The sequence below is a fragment of the Microcaecilia unicolor genome, chromosome 8, assembly GCF_901765095.1.
Source record: "Microcaecilia unicolor chromosome 8, aMicUni1.1, whole genome shotgun sequence".
Lineage (NCBI taxonomy): Eukaryota > Metazoa > Chordata > Amphibia > Gymnophiona > Siphonopidae > Microcaecilia > Microcaecilia unicolor.
The window spans coordinates 243,441,686-243,462,174 of NC_044038.1; the positions used below are offsets into that span (position 1 = coordinate 243,441,686).

Sequence of the window (20,489 nt, forward strand, 5' to 3'; positions counted from 1 at the left end):
ATTAAAATTAGAACACCTGGCTTTACAGTAATTTAACTGAAAATTACATGCAGATGTTTCAAATCCATCTGTACTTATGTTTATGTATCATTATTAAAAACAGACTAAACAGATATTCTTAGGAAGAAAGCAAGAGAAGAGCAGAATTCACACCTGAAAGTCAGAAACATAAACTGTAATGGAAAATAAAACACACACCTTATTTCGAGAAAGCATCTACAATGGTTCTTTAAAGCACAAAACATCCATGCCAGAGACTCAAAAGATAAAACACTTGAAGTCAAGTAGCAAAAAACCCCATTGCTTACAGGTGACCAAAGGTAAAATCGCCCAAGTGGTCAGCACTTCTGATCAGAGATGAGAATCTCTGGTGAAGGACCTTGTAAACATGGGTTATGTTTTCTACCAAGACTGAAAACACTGACCATATGCTATAAACAACACTAGAAAGGTTATTACTGGACATGTCAGCTATCTTTCATGCTATAAGAAGATCTGTACTTTGAAAAAAAATCTACTAAACTAATTTTAGCTCATGTCCTACACAGTACAGCATAAAACATCTGCATTGCACAGCTGCTATACGAATACCCTGGAAGCATTTGTTTTTCCTCTTAATAGAGTCACTGCATCAGGCAGACGGTTCCCAGCTCCTGCCACCGTGATGATAGGAGGGTGAAAAACTCCTAAATGCACAAAAAAAAAACACTTCTATAAAGAGTTAATTAAACCCAGGTTGCTGGCCACAAAATAGTGGCAAAAGTCTGGGACACTGTAATCACCCGGCGCCAGATAACATCTTTTCCTGCCACGGAAGGGCAAATAATGAAAAATCTAAGGTGTTTGTTTTTGAAGTTTTTCATGACATGCAACTGCATTAAAGCACTTTTAACAGACTGAGTGACTAAGTGCTCTAGATTCATCCTCTTCCTATATTCTGAAAGGAACAGAACAAGGCATCGCTAACAAAACCAGGCCATGAAAGATCTTCCCTAGGGGAACAGCTCCTAGTTGGGGAAAAGAACAGGGTCATACATAGTAACACAGTGGACTGGAGGAGTGGCCCAGTGGTTAGACCACCCATCTTGACATCCAGAGGTGGCCCTTCAAATTCCACTGCTGCTCCTTGTGATCTTGGGCAAGTCACTTAACCTCCCATTGCCTCAGGTACAAACTTAAGATTGTGAGCCCTCCTGGGACAAGGAACTACTACTACTACTTATCATTTCTATAGCGCTACTAGATGTACGCAGCACTGTACACGTGAACATGAAGAGACAGTCCCTGCTCGACAGAGCTTACAATCTAATTAGGACAAACAGGACAAACAAGAGATAAGGGAATATTAAAGTGAGGATGATAAAATAAGGGTTCTGAACAAGTGAATACGGGTTAGGAGTTAAAAGCAGCATTAAAAAGGTGGGCTTTTAGCTTACATTTGAAGACGGCCAGAGATGGAGCTTGACGTACCAGCTCAGGAAGTCTATTCCAGGCATAAGGTGCAGCAAGATAAGAGGAACGGAGTCTGGAGTTAGCAGTGGAGGAGAAGGGTGCAGATAAGACAGATTTACCCAGTGAGCAGAGTTCCAGGGGAGGAATGTGGGGAGAGATGAGTGGAGAGGTACTGAGGAGCTGCAGAGTGAATGCACTTATAGGTCAATAAGAGGAGTTTGAACTGTATGCGCAAATGGATAGGAAGCCAGTGAAGTGATTTGAGGAGAGGGCTAATATGAGCATAACGACACTGGCAGAATATTGGTCGTGCAGCAAAATTTTGAACAGATTGAAGAGGAGAGAGATGGCTAAGTGGGAGACCTGTGAGAAGCAAGTTGCAATAGTCTAAACGAGAGGTGATAAGAGTGTGGATGAGGGTTCTGGAAGTGTGCTCAGAAAGGAAAGGGCGAATTTTGGTGATATTATACTGAAAGAAACGACAGGTTTTAGCAGTCTGCTGAATATGTGCAGAGAAGGAGAGGGAGGAGTCGAAGATGACCCCAAGGTTATGAGCTGATGAGACAGGATGTTATCCACAGAAATAGCAATGAGGGAGGAGGAGAGGTTGGTTTAGGGGGAAAGATAAGAAGCTCAGTCTTGGTCATGTTTAGTTTCAGATGGCGCTGAGACATCCAGGCAGCAATGTCAGACAGGCAGGCTGATACTTTGGCCTGGATTTCGGCTGAGATTTCTGGTGTGGAGAGGTAGATCTGGGAGTCATCAGCGTAAAGATGATACTGAAAACCATGGGATGAAATCAGAGTACCAAGGGAAGAAGTATAGATGGAAAAAAGAAGAGGTCCCAGGACAGATCCCTGAGGTACACCAACTGACAATGGGATAGAAGTAGAGGAGGATCCACTAGAGTATACACTAAAGGTACGCTGGAAGAGAAAAGAAGAAAACCAGGAAAGAACAGAGCCCTGAAATCCAAGTGAGGAAAGCGTATCAAGGAGTAGGCTGTGATCAACAGTGTCAAAAGCAGCAGATAGATCGAGAAGGATGAGGATAGAATAGAGAACTTTGGATCTGGCCAGGAACATATTGGAGACTTTAGCAAGCGCTGTTTCAGTTCAATGAAGGGGGTGAAAGCCAGATTGAAGTGGATCAAGAATAGCTTGAGATGAAAGAAAATCAAGGCAATGGCGGTGAACAGCACGTTCAAGTATCTTGGATAGGAAAGGGAGGAGGGAGATGGGGCGATAGTTGGAAGGACAGGTAGGGTCCAATTAAGGTTTTTTAAGGAGTAGTGTGACTACGGTATGTTTGAAGGCATCGGGAACAGTCGCAGTGGACAGTGAAAGATTGAGGATATGACAGATAAAAAGGGATGACAGTAGGAGAGATAGTGTTAAGTAGATGGGTGGGAATAGGATCAGAGGAACAGGTAGTTAGTTTCGAGGAGGAAATAAGATGTGTAGTTTCCTCTTCAGTGATTTCAGAAAAGGAAGAAAAGGAGGCAGGGGTTGGAAGGTTGAGAGAATGGACTAAGGGAAGGAGAGGTGGAGGTGACCTGGTTGAGAATTCAAGTTTAATCTTGTGAACCTTATCATGAAAGTACTCAGCCAGAGTCTGGGGGGAAAGTGAAGGGGGGGGGGTGGAGGAGAAGGCACTTTGAGGAGAGAGTTCAGTGTGGCAAAGAGATGTCAAGGGTTTGAGCCAAGAGAGTTTTGTCAACTGGATGTAATAGTCCTGTTTGGCAAGTAAAAGAGCAGACTGGAAGGAGGTCAGCAAGAATGTGAAATGTATGAAGTCAGCATGGGCACGGGATTTCAGCCAAAGGCATTCGGTAGAGCGGGCACAGGATTGTAGGTAGCGGATTCTAGAGGTCAGCCAAGGCTGGGGCTTGGTACGTTTTACAGAATGGGGAATGGGAGGAGCGAGAATATCCAGAGCAGTGGAGAGAATAGTATTATAGGAAGAGACAGCCTCATTGACAGACTTGGATAACATAGTGGTAGGGAGATTTGAAACACTGGAGGACAGAGTAGAAGGGTTAATAGCCTGAAGATGCCTAAATGTATTGGTTAAGATTGGACGGGACTAGGGAGGAGGGTGTTTAAGTGTGAAAGTTATCAGATGATGGTCAGAGAGGGGAAGAGTTGAGGCACAGAAACTAGAGAGTGAGCAGTTTGAGAGTGGGGGCAGTGGAGCACAGTTGAAGATTGAAAGAGGATGTTAAAGCAAGAAACTGAGAAGCATAAGAGTCAGAGGGATCATTAGCATGAATGTGAAAATGCCCAAGAATGAGGGAAGGAGATGAAGGTTCAAGAAAGAAGGAAAGCCAGGCATCAAAGTCAGTGAGAAAGGAAGAAAGGGACTTATCAGGGGGTCGATAAATGACTGCTACTCGGAGAGGCAGAGGTGCAAATAAACGGATTGAGTGGACTTCGAAGGAAGAAAAACAGTGAGACTGAGGTGGAAGAAGAGGTTGAAATCTACAAGAGGGAGAAAGTAGTAGCCCGACACCACCTCTGCTCTGAAAGTTGAGAGCTGAGGAAAAAAAGAGATGGTGAGATGATGAATACAGAGGGAGGACAATGTGTTCCTGCAGTGTACAGTGGTTTCAGATGGAGAAACAGGATTAGGAAGGGACAGTACCAAGAAGAAAAAGTGTACTGGAGCCATAAGTAGTAACTGAGAAAGAAGTAGATGTAAAGAGAAAAATGCCCCGCGCGGCACCTAGAGCGGAGGCCCTGAGTGGAACCACCTAGTGTACCTAAATGTAACTTCACCTTGAGCTACTACTTGAATAGATGTGCACAAAATCCAAAATGAATAAATAATATAAACAAATATAAGTACTGACAGCAGACAAACCCGAATGGTCCATCCAGTCTGCCCAACAGTCACATTCATTATCATTCATGAATTAAATCAGCAATGAGTATTATATTATATACTTGCTCATGGTCTTTCTTTGGTGTTTGTGGGACATAGACAATAGAAGTCCGCCCAGTTCATGTTCCAACTACTGGAGTTGCAGTCAAAGCCCACTCCAGCCTATCCAAATCAGTCTTTGCGGGACAAAGACCGTAAACATCTGCCAAGCACTGTCCTCACATTTCAAATTAATAGGAAAAAAAATTGAGAGAAAAATGGCCTCACAACTTAATGGCAAGAAGAACAAGCTATAAATAGAAGAAAAAAAAATCTTAAATGAAGGAGCCACATAAACAGAAGATTAGATGTTTTCCATGCAGGGAAAATATGTCCATCTCGTTTCAAGCACAAATCTGAAGGGGCCTTTATGGTGCCAGCTGCACATGTGAAAGGGCTTTTTAGACTTTGCATGCTCAAGGTCTAGTCAACATTCCATACTCCATGTTGGATAACATCAGCTACATGTGACTAATTCATGTTTGTTCACAAAGAACTGTTACTAAGCGCCTGTCTTCACAAAAATCCACTTTCACTTTCGCAACCACATTGCAGATTTTGTCTCACCAGTTCCTGACAAAATATGAGCTATGGATGCGACCATTTTATTCCTTAATTGAACGCACACAAAACTGTCCTCTCTCTCAAATTATTCCGTACAAAACTTTTTAACTGACTAACAAATGCCTGCTCCTTGACAGGACAGGACAACTCCCCAGTAAGTCCCCATTTTAGGGGAAAAAAAACAACATTTGACTGATTTTTTAAAGCCTCTTGATACAAAGCATTACAGCCCATCAGAAGGTCAGTCTGCCTTGCTCCCCGTCTGGTCACAAGGAGCTACAGGAAAGACTGCCCAGAGACAACAAAAACAGGAATAAGATGTATAGAATGTTTGTACGTTTGGGAAGCTCGCCAGGTGCCCTTGGCCTGGATTGGCCGCTGTCGTGGACAGGATGCTGGGCTCGATGGACCCTTGGTCTTTTCCCAGTGTGGCATTACTTATGTACTTATGTACTTATGTCCTCTACTTGGCTCACTTTTATTACATAGAGCAGTGATTTAACCTATTGTGATGTCATAGTGGCTCATTCCACCAATAAGAGCCAACCTCATTAGTGATGTCACAATGGCTTGATTGTATAGAATGTTTGTACGTTTGGGAAGCTTGCCAGGTGCCCTTGGCCTGGATTGGCCGCTGTCGTGGACAGGATGCTGGGCTCGATGGACCCTTGGTCTTTTCCCAGTGTGGCATTACTTATGTACTTATGTACATACTGGGCCAGTACTAAATACCTTTTTGTCTGTAACAGTCAAAGGGCAAAAATAGGTTGTAAATGCACTTTTCACTACTACTAGTGATCATTTCTTTAGCACTAATAGACATGTGCAGCATTGTACACTGAGCAAGTATTAGACTGTAAGCTCTGGTGATGAAGGACTATCTATTCAAGCCAGGCAGGACAAATAGGAATAAGGAATTACGTATTGTGGGAATGATTAAAACAGACATGGGTAACAGGTGGAGTTAAAATTGAGCTCTGGAAAAATTGAAGATAGAGGTGATTTTCCCTCTTTCCTCCCAATGCACAGAGGGAGGTGGGGCCAGCCAGTTATTATGACTCAGATTGTAAGCTTTGGAAAAACAATGTAAAAATAAATTCAAAACATACCCTGCACTCCAGCCAGGAGCCCTGTCAACCATAGAATCAACATCAAACATATAATAGACAACGGATGACCTGTCTGTGCATAAACAACATGTAACGCTAGGTGTCTTCTTCTGCCAGGGTTAGTAATCTGACCAGCACGGTGCAGTATGGTCAGCAGCAGTGCTGATGAGTTCAACTTGAGGCAAGACCACGACCTGCTGAGTAGTGATCCAGTGACAAAAAAAATACAAAGGAGATCAAGCCTCAGCAGATATAGACAAATAAGCTGGTTTAAAATATTGCCTAGGCTTCAACAATCAGCATGGAGCAGTAGCTAGAGAAGTGACATCAATGAGAGGGGCAACTGTACTCAACCACACATATACCCCCTCCTTCCATCCCCTACTCATCAACCCATTAACACCCTGAGTGGGGATGGAATTATCAACCGCCAAACTCTTCCCACTCTATTCCACGTGGAGATGACCAACAGCTGGGGATCATCTACACTGCTGCCTGTTGAGGACGGTATGTAGGGAACAGAGTGGGAAGTGTACAGGAGACGTCATTTACATCCCTCCAACTTGATTTCCCATCAGTTTATGACAAGTATTTCATCTATTTTTATATTATTTACATTTTTTACACAAAAAAAATAACTACATCTTTTTCATTTCCATTTTTATTAATTCCAATAAAATCAAAATCTCAAAATGCCTAATGACCAGCCTTCATTTTTTTTCTAAATATGTTTATTAAATTTTGTCTTATAAGATTTACAGTGTGTGGAAAAATGAAACGGTATACTAAACAATTAACAAAATACATAACACATCAAACTATGAGCAATGAAAATAAAATAGTTAACTAGTTTCTAATTAATGCAAGAGTCATTAGTACGATAAGCCTAAATAAGGTTAAGGCTTGAGAAACACACCCAGTTTTATCCATTTCTTAAACGAGCGACTATGAGACTGAAAATTGATCTCCCGCACTTTTTTATACTGCCTATATAAAATGATCCAATTCCACCACATATTGATAGAAAAAACATTACCCTTCCAGTGATTGAATATTAACTTTAGAGTTATAAGATATGAGAAAGTCAAATAGGTTCTTATCATTATCTGAAAGAGGATAGGTGAGGGCAATGGATTTCCAAATGATATGTTTCAGAGAAACAGGTTCATTGAAATTCAAAATAGCAAGAATTTTGTCCCAGACTTCTGACCAGAAATTTTCAAGATTTTTGCATTCAAATATCAAGTGAATCAAAGTTCCAGTTTATTTATGACAAACCAACAATGATCCAAATACGTTAATCCATATTCTTTGAGTTCCTGGGAGTCCAAAGAAAACAGTGACTGAGTGATGGACACCAAGATCCATTAGACCAAAACGATCACCATCAGTCTTCTGATTGGGAAGAATTTAAATCTCTCACCCATACTTTGAGTTCCTACACTATAGGGGGTCTTTTTGTTGAATTAAAAAGCAGTATCAAATAGACAAGCTCTATGCGAAGAGGCTATTTTTTGCACAAATGGGTCTATTACGTAATCAACTGAAAAAGACTTGATACTGATCTTGAGAACGTGTTGCAATTGGATCCACGAATAGAACTGAGAGTCAGAGAAATTAAATTCTGATAGAAATTGAGAGAAGGTTTTGAAGGATTCATTAGAAATGAATTGATTAAGCTACCAAATATTATATCTTTACCATATTATTATTTGTTACATTTGTGTCCCACATTTTCCCACCGGGCCATTGAGTTGGTTTTTTATCTATTAATATTTTTTAAGACTTATTCCAAATCACTTGATTAAAACTTTTATGAGAAGGGTTAGGACGGTTAACTATTTCATAGTTTATTCAAAACAGCGATGGTAGTTTTAATAACAGGCTTTGTTTTAAGTGACAAGGGGGATGTCATGTCAAAATATGTAAAGGGATTGTAGAAATGTTTTTCTAAATTTAGTCAAGTTGGAGTAGTGTCACTGAAGTTAAGAGAGAACCACTGGGTTCCTCGACTAAGAACATAGGCACCATGATAGTTTATGAAAATAGAGAAATTTATCCCACCAAACTGTTTAGGTAGCTTTAATATTCTGACAGCAAGGACAGGGGTATTTCGAGGGGGGGGGGAATTCCCAGAATTTATGCACATTATTACAGAATAGACTCAAATGGCACCTAAAGTTAGGTATCACATTTATGCGCTTAGCACGCTATCCTATAAAGAACGCTGATCATTATAAAACAGCACTCGGTGCTTATATTTTTCAGCTCCGATTTTTCAGCAACATTTATAGCCTAGACTATAATGTCTAAGCTGGTACCTGTGTGACCTTTATTTTTTGTGTGTGGCAAAGAGCACGACCAGACACAGCAACTGAAATAAGATCAGAAAGCATTCAAAGGAAGCCAGGCCAGCACAATGTAAAAATTAAAAACCAGAAACACTGTCATTCACTGCACGTTATTAGGTTTCCACTTGAAACAACGTGCATACAAGGAAGATCAGCAAGGCAAGGGTCTGCCCTTTTATACAAGTGTCCTGGCTGAACTGAGCTGTTTCCAGGGGTTGAAGCAGGTCAGCTGTGCTACTGTTTAGTCCAGCATTTTACACCTGATTTTCTTAGGTTTAATTCTGATGCAGGAACAACAATTCGTGCAGCAAAATCAGTGTTAAAGCACACGTAACGTCTGCAAATAACTGCATAAAATATTGCTCCTGAAGTAAAACACTAAAATCTCAGATGATCTAAAAGCCCTGGTGGCCCGGTGGGCTCTGGAAACCCCTAACCCTCTCAACCCTCTTGAACCTCCCTGGTGACCCAGTAGGCTTTGGACCCACTCACCCCCCCCCCCCCCCGCCCTCTTGACCTCACAAAAAAATCCTTGGTGGTCGAGTGGCTCCTGGTCCCCAACCCTTCCATCCCAAAGACTGTCCTGATGGCTCATGCGCCTCACAAAAATTACTCCAGGTTCCAAAGGCATCATTATTATCTCCCGACTACAGCTTCACTTGGGAATCAACGGGGGGGGGGGGGGGAATATTATTAGATGGGTCCAGTTAGGCCCATGGGAAATCTCAGGAGGAGGGAAAGGAGACCATGAGCCACCAGGTCAAGAGGTGAAGTTCGAGGATTCCAGCGTTTTCTTCTTTTTTTTTAATAATATATCTTCCTTCCTGTCAGTGCATAAATTTACATTTTATTCCCTGATGCAGCAAAGGGCTGCATCTTACCACAGCAATGTGTGCTGTTTTTCCAACACTGCACACTTAGTAGTATGCAAATTAATGCTGCCTTATTTAATTACAGCATTGGGGAGGAATCTGTTTGTGTTAGACAACCATGCACTGAGGCTTAGTGCAAAGCTCCAATGCAAGGAACTGCATCCGCCCCCCCCCCCCCCCCCCCCCCCCACCAATCTCTTAACTGCTCTCATCACAATCGCAAGAGAATATTTGTCCTATGACCTGCAAAACCAGAACCTCTCTGGCAATTATTCATTCTCCAGGCCCAGCTGTAAATGCCCCTTCTCCTCATCTCATTAGCTTCCCCTAAAACTTAGCAGTACAATAAATTTATTACCTAATTTAAATCTACAGCACCATTTTTTTTACATCCTCCACCCTCTCTTCAATTCCGTTTTGTGTATATTATATTGCATTTTTTGTTTGTTTTTGTTTGGAAAGGGAAGAGGTGGGGGGGGGGGGTTACCCTGTAACATGAACAACCTGCCCCAATCCTCATCAAACAGTCCTGAAACATCCTACTTCAGTGGCTACAACTGTACATTAGGAAACAGTATTTGCTGTCAGACACCAGTGGTATAATAGATCTGAACAGTTCAGTGGTTTCCCCTCCGATACTGCTGGGATTAGAAATTCCGAGGACTGGGAACTGATGACATGTCCATGAAACAGTTGCAGCCAACAGCTGATCTAGTGATCTAGCCCCTTGCTAGATCAGCTGATGACACCATATACATGTTTGGGGAAGAGCTTATTACAATTAAAAAAAAAAAAAAAAAAGACACCACGTTGAGCAATCCAGCATTATCTGCTTAGATTCTATGATCCTAAAGTTAAGTAGACTTACGAGGCATATTTTCAAAGCACTTAGCCTTCCAAAGTTCCATAGTGCTTTGAAAATATGCCTCGTAAAGTTCCACCTTCCTACTTACCTGTTCATGAAGCCAATAAGAGAGCCAAGCAACCCTAGATATTTAGGCTTTCGCTGTTCAGTAATCTCTTTATTGCCTATTTAATTCTGATGTTACACATTCAGCTCACCACTCTGTTCAGGAAACACAACATAGCTGTGTCCCTGGTCTGTTACACAGTTACATTTGCACTGCAGCGGAACACAAACCTTGTACAAATGCTGGGATCCACCCCAGTAAAACTCCAGTTTCAGGCAAACATTTCCTGGCTGCTCTAGCAGAAACTGTCTGTGCCAAAGACTCCACTTATTTTTTTTTTTTTGGGGGGGGGAAACAAGTCTGCTCTCAAGATGTTGCAACAGGAGGAGCAGCCACAGATGCAGGCAGAGGAGAAACCAGGTCTCCCAAAGTCATAACATTTCATATTCTACCACTCGCTAGCAAGAAACAGACTGTTTCCACAACAAAAAGCCCCGAAGTATTTGAAAGCTGTAACTTTTATACAGAACAGTCACTTAAAGGAAGATATTAATGTCTCTCCACTAGCTTCCTAATTCAAAGCCTTTCGGTGACACTGTAAAATCAGTGTGCACAGCAACATAAGAATTCAGCCTGTGTACATTCAAATCTATATGCTCCATAATGGTTACACATCCCCGTAGTGGCAAAGAGGAAATGTAAAGGTCCAAGATATGAAATTAATTTGTGCGGCCAGCTCTTACTGCCTCAGAGAGACAACGCAGGCTGAGTGAAAAAGACATTTTCTACAATTTGCATGCACGCCAGCTTTGCACAGTGCTGGCCATGAATATAGCAAAAGTGTAAAATGTGACACCATCGCAAATGATTAAGAACCAGCTTTCCACTTCCTTCTGCATTCCCAATTACCATCATGAATTCTGGACAGCTACTTTTCAAACCAGGAAACAAACAAAAAAAAAAATTAAGCCTTCCCTCCCAAATACCAAGACAAAACTGCTTCTCTCACTGTGAACATTCTTCTGGAAAAAAAAAAAAAAGCAGCTTCCTAGTTTGCAGCTCTCATTTCAGATGAAGGTAGTGTCATCTGTTTAAGTTTGCATCCAGCAGAGACACTGCAGTCAGATGAAGGGGTTCATTGCATTGTTCAGCTCAGGCATGTCGCAGAGGGGAGGATGCAGTAGGAAATGTAATCAATAGCTCACACAATCTTTGCTTGCAGGTGAGCAATATCCGTCCACTAAGACATCACAAGCATAGTGCAGGCTTTGAAACCCCTAACCAATTTGCTAATATTTCTCAAGCCAGAGAGAAAGGTCTCCCAGTGAAAATTAAAAACAGACTTTTAAGAAGAAAAAAAAAACACCCCTAGAATTAAAGAACACGGCTCACCTAAATGCTGAGATGACACGGCTTCGGCTGCTCTGCAATATTGGAAAATCTCTCTGCAAATGGAAATAAAATCTTTTGCTCTCTGTTGCCTGCTTTATCTCGCAACGCACAGAGCGACAGCCCTTGTCTTCTCTTGCCTTTCATTAGCTGGACATGTGTCAGCTCTCTCACATCTGTGATTTCTCACCGGCCAGGGCTGCCTGTCCGATTCCAAGGAAACACAGATGGATCCCAGATGGGAAGATGCTGCCAAACAGCTCAGCTCCCTAAGCCTGCCAGAATACCAGATACAATCTCCCTTTCTCACACTGTTACCAGGGCTCCCTGCCAGCTGTCGTCACCAAGTACCCACCTACTGGTGGCTCACAGCCAATCGGACATTAAGTTGTTAAATACGCATAATTTGTTTATGGTTGGCAATAAGAATGATGATATTGTGCGAAAACTATTGATAACAGTCCCTTGTGACTTATCCAGGGAACTGATAGAGGCTCTGCATTGCCCTCATGTCAACTGGACTTGGCTATCTCGCAGGAACGCCGCCTTCCGTGTCTACCGTGTTCATGGTCATTTTTTTCTCTCCCCTATAGTATCCGACTGTTCACTCCATCACTTGGACTTGGAGGGAGGACGTGCTTCCCATTATGGCAAAGACATGTCAAAATACAGAGCTGCCACTTCTCCTCTGCTTTGGTCCAAATTTATTTTTCTACTATTTCCTTAAATACTCTCTTCTGCCACTGCATTGCCCAGAGAGTGAGTTACCTCAGCAAAGATGTCAGGAAGTATTTTTTCACAGAGAGGGTGGAGGATGCTTGGAATGCCCTCCCACGGGAGGTGGTGGAGATGAAAACGGTAATGGAATTCAAACATGCGTGGGATATGCGTAAAGGAATCCTGTGCAGAAGGAATGGATCCTCAGAAGCTTAGCCGAAATTGGGTGGCGGAGCAGGTGGGGGGAAGAGGGGTTGGTGGTTGGGAGGCGAGGATAGTGGAGGGCAGACTTATACGGTCTGTGCCAGAGCCGGTGATGGGAGGCGGGACTGGTGGTTGGGAGGTGGGAAGTACTGCTGGGCAGACTTGTACGGTCTGTGCCCTGAAAAAGGCAGGTACAAATCAAGGTAAGGTTTACACATATGTTCGTCTTGTTGGGCAGACTGGATGGACTGTGCAGGTCTTTTTCTGCCGTCATCTACTATGTTACCTACACCCATGGCAATGGCAGGAGTCTTTCTTCAAAACCAACCCTATATGCAAAAGGAACTATTTGCTCCAATTAAATTCTTCACATCAAATGCTAAAGGTGGCGACTCTTAACATACGAGGTGGAGAAAAGGTTTTGGATAATCTTAAATTTGGACACATTAACCTTTCACTACGGTAACTTTTTCACATTTTAGTAGCTTCACATGTTCTTGTTCGAAGCCTTAGTGCCAGGAATTCATGTTTTAAAAAATAATCCAGGGAATTCCATGCTGATGAAAGGTGCTGAAGTGACAGCACTGAAAACCCAAAGTGCTTTCAATATCAGACCACACACAAAGCAGACAAGAGCAAAGAAATAAAAAACACAACTCACATCCCCTACGCTTCCACCTCACCGCATCACCACTATGCCCTCCTACTCTTTCCTCCCGACAAAGGTGCAAGACACTGCGCTACTGAAGTGAGTTAGCGCACATCAGGGGCGTAGCCAGACCTCAGCGGGAGGAGGGTACGGAGCCCGAGGTGGGGGGGGGGAGCACAGTTTAGCCCGCCTCCCCCAGCCCCCCCTCCCTGCCGCCACCAGGTACCTTTGCTGGCGGGGGTCCTCAACCCCCGCCAGCCGAAGTCTTCTTCAGTGCCGGTCTCCGGCGCCTTCGCTGATCTGTTTCTGACACCTGATGTCCTGTATGCACGTCCTGCACGGGGCTACATACAGGACATGCACGCAGGACGTCAGGAGTAGGACTGACAGAAACAGATCAGCGAAGGCGCTGGAGACCGGTGCTGAAGAAGACCTGGCAAATTTACCTGACGGAGGAGGGTCGGCGGTGGCGGGATTGAAAGTGGCAGTGGTGGATCGGCCGTGGGTCGAAAGTAGAGGGGGCCAGGGCTAAATCTATGGGGGCCCATGCTACCACGGCCCCACCTAGCTACACCCCTGGCACACACACAGTCTCCACAGAGGACTCTGGGAGGTGGTGGAGGCTGCACAGTGGTGGAGACTGTCCCACATTCGATAAAGTCTGCTAACTGAGCTCAGAAGAACAGCACCTCCTACTGCTTCAATTTCAAGGGTACAACACAGTAAGGCCGATGAACAGAGCCATGAGCACATGGCTTCAAACTTAAGCTAATGACGTAGAAATTTTAAGTGCGCAGAACTTGAGCAGTAATTGGGGGAAGCTTACAGACGAATGAACACAAAGATTCAGCAGCGAGCACAGCTTCTTGCGCATGTCTGAAGAAAACGAAAGTGCACGCACATGTTTACGACTGTTCCGCGCATAAATATTATTAGCCTCCCATTAAATTTTTGCAAGGCCAATACTTATGCGCATAAATAACAGCTGCAGGTGTCATCTGGCATTTTCACACGCACATCACTGCTGCATTTTAAAGCTCTAGATACTTATTCCGGCTGTAGAAAAAATGCGGCATTTAAAATCATAAAAAGGGCATGAAATCCTCTCAACCAAACCTCCTTTCCTACTCTGCCCTGGACCTGGCAAAAATTTCTCACATTGTGCGTATGTCAAAAGCTGTTTCCTCTGTGCATTTAATGATCTTGTTACCACACATTTTAATGCCAAATGCAGCCCCGTCTGAGTTAACACCTGCGCTTAACTCCCGTCTGTGTTGCTTGACCAGTAACGCGCATGTACACCCTGCAGTAGCCACACGGTTAGGTGTGCAATAACTTTCTGCGTCGGCATTCAGCGGTTTGGTGCATCACCATTACTGAGGAGCTTCAACTCTTGCATGCAGAGTGCAACAATTCAATCTTCAGCCTCTACGCTGTGACCAATGACGAGGATATCAATTAGGGCCAATTCCAATGGAGAGTTTTTGTAATGGATACCTGGGCAAGATCGTGAACCAGTTTCAGGAAACCACCGACCAGCTTTCAGAAAGTCTGCATTCCTGGCTGCCTTTTTGGGGGGAGGGGAGGGGGCAATGCAGCAAAATACATATGGAGAAGTGATAATCAAACATATAAACGGCAAGTGACCGACTCACCTGCAAATTCGCAGTAGATTCGGAACGCTGAGAGTGTAGAAGTCCAAGCCCCGCCTCCACCAGCAGTACAGCCCAATAGGGAGGAGGGCTTGGACATGGGCGTGGAAATCAGAGGAGCAGGGATGGAAGGAGGGGGCGGAACTGAGGGAAACAAACACTGGGGGAGGGCAGAGGAGAGAGCAGGGTTGGTGGACGGGGGGAGGCCATAGGAAAACAAAAAACTAGCCCGCTGTTTTACGGGCTTAACGGCTAGTCAAACATATAAACGGCAAGTGACCGACTCACCTGCAAAAATGCGCAGTAGATTCGGAACGCTGAGAGTGTAGAAGTCCAAGCCCCGCCTCCACCAGCAGTACAGCCCAATAGGGAGGAGGGCTTGGACATGGGCGTGGAAATCGGAGGAGGCGGGAGCAGGGAGGGAAGGAGGGGGCAGAACTGAGGGACACAGACGCTGGGGGGAGGGCAGGGGAGAGAGCAGGGTTGGTGGAGGGGTGGGGGGGAGGCCATAGGAAAACAAAAAACTAGCCCGTTGGTACGGGCTTAACGGCTAGTAGATGATTATACATTATGAGCTGTGGAACAGATGTCTAGGGAGTTGTTATTTATCAACTAGTACTGGGACCAGGGGCAAGTGCAAACATTTTCATTGAGGATGATGTGGAGGGTTAAAGGGGTGGGGAAGGTAATGGGAGTTGGGAATGTTTTGATTTGACTTTCATCGTTTCATCCTAAAATCAACTCAGAACCATCTAAATTTCAGGAAATTATTGAAGACCACCCTGTTTAAGAAGGCTTACCTTCCTGACCCAACCTAACGTGCCTCTACTTTGATACAGCAAAATCCATGGACCTTATCATCTTTTTCACTTTTACTATCTTTGTTGTCCTATTTGATACCTATATGTTTACTATTTTACTATTATTACTATTATTATTATTAACATTTGTATAGCGCTACCAGACGCACGCAGCGCTGAACACCTGACATAACTGTAGCCTGCCTACGGTCTTGTGTAAGCCACATTGAGCCTACAACTAGTGGGAAAATGTGGGGTATAAATGTGTTAAATAAATAAATAGTTATTCTACTTAAATAATAAAAAGACAGAACTACTTTTGTCGTCTAAGACAGAGCTACCTTTGTGGTGCTGGCAAGCTGTAATGGATCTGTACACTGTGTTTTTTGTTGGACATTGTACGTTTGTGGATTCATTCAATAAAGCTTCCTGTTTAAAATTAAAAAAAAAAAAAAAAAAAGGAAGTGCTTTTTTCCGTAAATGCACTATTAAGCAGAATCTGTTGCAGGAGAACGCACTGAAGGCCACTAGTATAGATTTTCAGCAAGTTTCTCAAAGAAAGTCAGTAACAAATTATTCGCTATACAGACTTGGGCATCTCCACTATTTACTTACTTTTCAGAGTGAGCACTATGAACAGAATTTCTGGTTGGGATCTACCAGTGTGTCCGAATTGCCCGGGCTGAGATGAGATGCAGGTCGTGTTGCCTCACTCCAGTGGTGTCCATAACTGACACATTTCTTCTAATTCACCAACAGTCTTTAGGAAGACCAGTTATGCTCGTTTTTTTTTAAAGATACATCAACAGAAACATCTGCAACTGTTGAATATTTTCATTAAGACTCCTGAGGCAGGCACATATGTGCCGAAACGTTGTACCGTGTCGAGTATCAGCAAATTAAAAAAAAAAAAAAAGTTTTCAACAGTCCTTGGTCTGTTCTGAAGAGCCTGATCCTGTTCCCACTTTTTTGTCTAACAGTGTCGACTCAAATGCACATATAAAACAATGCTACAGAGATAACACAGCTCATGAAGTGCAGACCCACTTCCATGAGGCTACTGGAGGCCCTGAATGTAATCTCTTCCAGTAGCTTCACTACTGTCCAATAAGTTGCTCGTATACATTGCACAAGAACACCTTTGTATACAGATGGCCACGCTTCACAGGAAGAGAGCAGTAGGCCATCCCAGCCTCGTCTATTGCTGTGATGTAAGGTTCCAGTTCAGGAACCACTACTGATGTAACCATGCCTTGGGTCAACCGGCCCATAGAATGCTGTAGAGGCCACACAAACAGGCCCAAAAGAGAAAGGCGCACCAGGCACGGTCTTAGAGGCGATGATGGACACTGGAGAAAGATTCCAACATGGCTACATATTTTGTCATCTGGCCACAGCAGGTTGCTGCTGTAGTTCCCAAGCTAGGGGAGGAACGATTCACGGGGGACATTTATCCTTCAACACTCTTACTAACACAGAAGAGACTCCAGTTCCAAGCACGATCAGTGAATTTACGGTACAATGCTGCATAAACGACTGGGTAGGTAAAGGATTTGAAATGAACTCGAAACAATGGAAACCCTGCACAACTGCTCTAGAACGTCTTTGGAATAGCAATGGCTGCAACAGACTGTAATCCTGAACCAACCATTAGTCCAAAGACTCTTCTGCAGTAGGAGGTTTATAGGATCATGATTACAGGCCATATTATAAAAAAAGAACTTGCAAACACAGATTTACTGTCACTATATTAAGTTTGTATAATTTGCATCAGTTATCGCTGCTTGGCCTTTTGGCCACAGCCAAATAAAACGTAGGAACAAACGTATTTAAATTGCTCTCTTTCTAGTATTCAGCTGTCCTCCTGGAAACTTGAGACTGGCACACAAAGCTCAAGCTGCCCCTGCCATTGCTTAGCGTTTCCGAGGCCAGCTGTTCTCTTGAGCTGCTGCCTGGCCCACCATAATGCCTGAAAACAACAGCCCGGGCAGATTTTTATTGTTGTGAAAGGTTTAAATATTTTGTTCCGAGGTGGTAGTGCATTGAAAATATGCTCAATGGACAGACGAACTGTCCGCACTGCATATGTACAGAGCTCATTAGGCTCTCCTCCCAGGGGGGAGAGTTTCTATGGAATTAACGATGAAAACAAAACATGCACAGTACAGTACAGACTATTCACACCACAGTTCTCTGTGGTTTTGCAGCAAAGCAGGGAAGAATGTTGAAGGTTTCCAGCATGAAACACAGAGTTCATTTTTACACTGTGCCTTCAGAGCAGGTGATCTTGTGCAACTCCAGCTCACCGAGATTCCAAGCAGATTTCATGACACAGCCTGGCACCTTCTTATCTCAGCTTTTGCCTTAGAAACAAACATCAGATGTCACACAAGAGCAGGATGGAGAGGGCTGACATTTAAGTAAATCTATTGTGATTCTTCTTTGACTAGTAATGTCAAATTTACCTTCCTACTCTCACTGCACCAGATCAACGGTCATGGCACAGAGAATTTATTTCAAGTCATCAAAACCAGAACACTGCATCAATGACCTTATGGATAAAGAATACTAAAAGGAAATTTTAAGACAATCCAGGAACGTAAGACTTTTGAAGTCAAAAGATCATTTTAATGACTTGACTCTGACTAAGGATGGAAAATAAAGAAGTCGGGTCATTTCCTATATAGAGGGAAAAGGGAGAGAAAAGAAAAACAATCTCAGATATTTGGGAGAGGAATCAACTACTTACAAACTCACTCCTGACACCCAATTTGGTGCTATGGGACTAGCATTGACCCCCTCATGTGGAAGTGTTCACTGTGGATGCAGCATGGGGGAGACGATGGCTGTCAAAGGGGCTTTCTTGGCAATCCCCAATGAATATGCATAAGACCTATCTGCATTCAATAGGAGGCACTGCATACAAACAGATCTCATGCATATTCATTGGGGGAATCCTGAAAACCCGATTGAATTGCGGCCCTCAACGACCAAGGTTAGACAATCTACTTCTAAGACTTACCTTTAAGAGTTGGCTTTGTCTCCATGATCATCCCTGGTCAACTGTCTTGGTTGCTACCTCTTCATCCATCCCCCCAGAACTGTATAACATCCATACTTCATCTGTTTCCTGGTTCCACCTTCTTTTCATCTACTCCAGGAATTCTCCACACAGGACACACTTAGCCAGTCAGGTTTTCAGGATGAATATGTATGAGATAAATTTGCATGAATTACCTCCATTATATGCAAATATATCTGATGAATATTCATTGTGGGTATCCTGAAAATATGATTGGCTGGGTGTGTCCCAAGGGCTGGGTTGAGAACCCTGATCTACTCTAATTTAGGCTTTGGCCTTCTTATTGTCCACTGCCTTATCTGAAAGGCAGAATTTAAAAAAATCCTATATAATAAAACTCACCCTCAACGTTCTGAGGACACTGACGTCACTGTCAGTTCCTCCGGGCACTTCCTTCTGGTTCGAAGGGTTCGTGGTGGTGAAGCCACCGAAATCACTGTGTTGGGGCCCCGCCCTCGCGTCAAACGTGATGACGACGAGGGTGGAGCTATGGCGTCAGTGGCTTCACAACCAACGACTCAGCACATTGAAGGTGGCGTTGGTGTGCGTTCACGAGGTCCGCAACAATGGCGGTCAGTGCCTTCACAACGCCGAAGGGGTGAGTGGGGGGGGGTCGGGAGGAAAACCTTGCTAGCGCCCGTTTCATTTGCGCCAGAAACGGGCATGTTTTACTAGTAAACCAATAAAGCAGACTAAACAAATCTTAGATCTAAGCCCGTCTCCTTTCCTCCACAGGGTTCACCTTCCATTTCTAACTCCTCCAAGACCCCCTTCTCATCAGCCAGATCCCCTCCCCTACTCTCAGTCTATCCCACTCCTCATTTCCCAGCATGATCCTCCCTTTCTCCACAAAAAGAACCAAATTCAGGCACAGAACACTATTTTCATAAAGCAAAATAGATTAAGGGGCATATTTTCAAAGCACTTAGACTTACAAAGTTACGTAGCAATCTATGGAACCTGGTAATGAGCCTCTAAATGTTATTGAATATGCAAATATACCACATACTCGACACACAATGCAACTCCACTGTGGCATTCCGTTTCAGCGATGCCACGGGGCTGTACTTATGAAATGCAGAAGGAAGTTCTGTCCGGAAGAATGCAAATGTTTTAAAAATAAAATGGAGATCATATCTGCTCAAGAATGAGGATCGGTCCTGTCACGGTGGGAAATTAAACTGCAACAGTGACCCTTTCTACTGTATACTTAACCAGCAGCCCCCTTCTCATCATCTGTTACGGAGAAGAACCAGAATGTGGAGACAGCACGGTGCGGCCGATATGATAAAGCAGTTATCTGCAACAGCAGGCAGGCATCTCTTTATCTGGGAAAAGGTGACAGGTGGCAGGCAGAATTAGTAGCAAAGAGGGATACTGGCAGCAGGAGGTCCACATTCCCCGTAAAACCATACAATGAAGAACAAAACTAGGAGCAGTTTCCACATGCTAAACTGGTAGGTCCCCTACTTTCAATGTTCCTCGGCCCCGTCTCTTTCTCCCATCTCCTCTGCTTAGGTTTTCAGGAGTACCACAATGAATATGCATAAGATAGATCTGAATGTATTGCAGACTCATAGTAACATAGTAAATGACGGCAGAAAAAGACCTGCATGGTCCATCCAGTCTGCCCAAATAAGATAAACTCATATGTGCTACTTTTTGTGTATACCTTACCTTGATTTGTACCTGTCCTTTTCAGGGCACAGACCGTGTAAGTCTGCCCACACTATCCTCACCTCCCAACCACCAGCCCCGCCTCCCACCACCGGCTCTGCCACCCAATCTCGGCTAAGCCCCTTAGGATCCATTCCT

The 20,489-nt window shown here is 43.7% G+C and overlaps 1 protein-coding gene across 3 annotated transcripts in view; it reads right to left on the minus strand.

Moving 5' to 3' along the window:
- Positions 1-20,489, minus strand: part of CBFA2T2 (CBFA2/RUNX1 partner transcriptional co-repressor 2) — a 169,583-nt gene that overhangs the window by 93,373 nt on the left and 55,721 nt on the right. Inside the window, exon 1 of one of the 3 annotated variants that reach the window (XM_030211707.1) lies at positions 11,574-11,790. The exons of the other annotated variants lie outside the window; for them this stretch is intronic. The gene's annotated coding sequence lies outside the window, so the exon portion shown is untranslated. Of the gene's footprint in view, positions 1-11,573; positions 11,791-20,489 lie in introns of those variants that run through there. 3 annotated transcript variants of the gene reach the window in all.